Genomic DNA, 3919 nt, shown 5'->3' on the forward strand with positions numbered 1-3919 from the left:
GTTTATAAATGCTCCCTGAAGCATTTTCAGGGAGTTTTTAAAAAATTATTTCTTAATATTTTTTAAATTTATTATTATTTTTTTTTGTTTACAAATTTCATTTGGTTGCTCTTCATATTTGACATTTTGCTCTTTAATTTCTGACATTTTGCCTGCTTGTTGAGACTTATTTTTTCCATTTGTCCATTTGTGTTTATAAATGCTCCCTGAAGCATTTTCATTATGGTTGCTTTAAATAACGTGTCAAATATGTATATATATAATGTGTCAAATATATATACATATATTTATTTCATATATATGAATATATATATATATATATATATATTTCATTTCAGACAGGGAATAATTTATTCAAACCCATCAGAGAAATGGACATCTTGGGTCTGTAACAAAGTGTTGCATTTTAAAGTATAGGTAAATAATTGTATATGAGAGTATACATTGATACATACAAATTAACTATCAGAGCACAACTTATCAATGTTCAAAACAGAATAAGCTTCCCTGTGAAAGAAGCACCTTTGTGACAAGGGTCACATTTCACCATCTGGTTGGCTGGCTCAAAACATGCATTGGTGATTCCTGCTATAGAAAGCCATTCATGGCAGGCTTTCTCAGCAGAGGTGATGGGGCATATGTGGCCAGAGGGAAGTGAATGTAGGGATAGGGCACCAGGTTGGTCTGGAATTCTATCAGATCAACATTCAGGGCTCCTTCAAATTTGAGAGAAGCAGTGATCTTCTGCTTCACAGGGCACAATTTGACCTATCAACCTCTGTAGGTTAGTGTAGGTTGGGTGTTCAATATTGAGGTTTCTAGGATGGATGTCATAGATGGTCTCGTTGTCTACCATGAGGGCACAATCAGAGTCCTCCAGGGTGGTGTGGGTAGTCAGGATGGACTTGTAGAGCTCAGTTACAGCTGTAGGAACCTGGGGGGTGAGTAAATGGAAAACTGCAGCTTGGACTTCTTGTCATAATTGACAGAAAGATGTTCCATCAGAAGCGAGGTGCACCCAGGACCAGTTCCCCCTCCAAAGCTATAGAAAACCAAGAAGCCCTGAAGACCTGTGCACTGGTCAGTCAGTTTCTAAATTCGGTCCAAGACAAGGTCAACGATCTCCTTGCTGATAGTGTGGTGTCCTTAGGCATAGTTATTGGCAGTATCTTTCTTGCCTGTGATGAGCTGCTTCGGGTGGAAGAGCTGGGGATAGGTGCCAGTGAGAACTTCATCAATGACTGTGGGTTCCAGATGTACAAACTCTGCCTTGGGCGCATGCTTGCCAGCACCCATCTCACTGAAGACAGTGTTGAAGAACTCATCTCCTCCCCCAGTAATCTTGTAACTTGGCATCTGACCATTGGGCTGGATGCCATATTCTAGGCAATACAGTTCCCTGCAGGCATTACCAATCTGGATACCAGCCTGGTCAACAGGGATGGAAATGCATTCACGCATAGTTGCTGCTTTGTGGCTGTCGAGCAGATGGAGGAAAGGAAGAGGAGAGATTGTTTCTTACATTGCTATTCTCAGATGGTCAGTGTAAGAGAACCTTTAAAAACCACGTCAGATAGTTCTAATATCTATGTCATCGTGGTGTTAGAATCTGTGGATTTTTCTCACTCAATTCTAAGTCTCTTTTCTCTGCCTTGCTCCTGCTGAGGGGGGCGTGGGGTGGTGGTGAACATCCTGACCCCAGTAGCCCATCTGTGACACCACCCCAGCAGGGAGGGAAAGGCTATCACATGGCTCCTGAATGGGGGGTAGAGGTTCACTCTCCTGTGTGATCTACACTGACATTATAGAGCCTGGGAGTATTTTGTTATAGCCTGCCAAGGGTAGAAGTCCAGGCACCAGGTGACCTTGGCTAGAAGGAGTGGGAAAAGGACTACAGTTTTTCTTTGGTGTTTGTCTAGAGTAGGGCAATTATTGTCTAAAAGTATTCATTTGTTAGCCTCCCTTTTTCCTATCTTTTGGCTAGAAAGAAAACACTTCTTCCCAGGCCTTTTTTTTTTTTTTCCCCCTCCACCTGTTGACATTTCCTAGTTGTCAGCTTCTCTAGCACCCTGTATGGATGTATAAGACAAAAAAAGAGAACAAAACAAAACCCAAAAACCCAAGACTACCATCACTGTGTTGTTCCTTGGGTTCCAAGGTCCCTAGCTGGTCTACCTTCTTTATCAAATCCCTTTCAGAATCTACCTTCATTTGTTTAATATATAATGTTTAGTCATTCTTAGCAGAAGGAAGGAAGAAGCAGAAGTCATTCTTAGCAGAAGAAGAAGGAAAAAGCATATCTATCACATCTTCTTGGAACCAGAACATTCAAGTATTCTATTTATAATCACAAAGAGTTCATTCTTGTTCTGCTTCTTTCTTTTTTTTTTTTTTTTCTGGAACATCTTATTTCATATCTTGTCTCTCTGATGACAGTAATTATAGTTGACTTTTTTTAAGTTGTCCTTTCTTCAGACAATTTTCTATATTTATTCTAGTTTCTTTAAATTCTTCTCCCTCTTCTGTTATTCCACATTAAAAATTCTGGGAATCTTTTTATTATATTTGTAATTAATTTTCATATTATGTCATAAGCATTTTCCATGTCACTACACATCTTTCATAATTATAATTTATATACATATTTCATAATTATAATTTAATATCAATTTCTCTACTTGTTCATTTCTCATTCCCATGGCTATTTTAGAACCTATAGCATTCTTCATTTCATATTTTTAGACTTACTTTTTTTAGAGTAGTTTTAGGTTCACAACAAACTTGAGATCAAGGTACAGAGATTTTCCATATGTCCTTCCCCTACACCTGAACAGCCTCCCCTTTTATCTTCATTTCTCCTCAACATGATGCATTTGTTACTAAGGATGAACCTACATTGACACATCATAATCACCCAAAGTTCAGAGTTTACCTTAGGGTTCACTCTTGATGTTGTACATTCTATGGGTTTGTACAAATGTATAATGACATAGTTTCACCATTATAATATACACAGTAGTTTCACTGCCCTAAAAGTTCCCTATCCTCTATTTATTGATCCCTCCCTTGTCCCATAACCTCTGGCAACCACTGATCTTTTTATTGTCTCCACCATTTTGTCTTCCAAAATGTCATGTAGTTAGAATAATACAGCATGTAACCTTTTCAGATTGATTTATTTCACCTAGTAATATGTATTTAAGTTTCCTCCATGTTTTTTCACACTTTAATACATCAATTCTTTTTAGCACTGAATAATATTCCATTTTCTGTATGTATGAGAGTTTATTTATCCATCACCTACTGAGGGACATCTTGGTTGCTTCCAAGTTTTGGCAATTATGAATAAAACCACTATAAATATCTGTGAACAGATTTATGTGTGGACATAAGTTTTCAGCTTGTCTCGGTAACTACCAAGGAGCAAGACTGCTGGACTGTATGATAAGAGTATGTTTAATTTTGTAAGAATCCACCAAACTATCTTCTCAAGTGGCTGTACCATTTTTCATTCCCATTAGGAATGGGATGAGAATCCTTGCTGTTCCATATCCTTACTAGCATTTGGTGTTGTCAGTAATCTTGATTTCAGGCATTTTAATAAGTGTGATTCATTTAATTTCCACTTCTATGATGACATATGATGTGGAGCATCTTTTTATATGCTTATTTTTACAACTGTCTGTATATCTTTTTTAGTGAGGTGTTTGCTAAGGTCTTTGAACATTTTAATTGGGTTGTTTTCTTACTGTTCAGTTTTGAGAGTTCTTTGTCTATTTTGGATAACGTCCTTCATCAGTTGTCTTTTGCAAATATTTTCTCCATTCTGTGACTTGTCTTCTAATTTTCTTGACATTGTCTTTCACAGGGAAGATTTTGATGAAGTCATGTTTATTGGTTATATATTTCATGGATCATT

At 37.3% G+C, this 3919-nt stretch overlaps 1 pseudogene; it reads right to left on the reverse strand.

Annotated features, from left to right (window-relative positions):
- Window positions 1-430: 430 nt before the first annotated feature.
- LOC103676262 lies at window positions 431-2573 on the reverse strand (annotated as a pseudogene).
- Between the last annotated feature and the right edge of the window lie 1346 nt (window positions 2574-3919).

This window comes from Ursus maritimus, unplaced genomic scaffold, assembly GCF_017311325.1.
Source record: "Ursus maritimus isolate PB19 unplaced genomic scaffold, ASM1731132v1 scaffold_31, whole genome shotgun sequence".
NCBI lineage: Eukaryota > Metazoa > Chordata > Mammalia > Carnivora > Ursidae > Ursus > Ursus maritimus.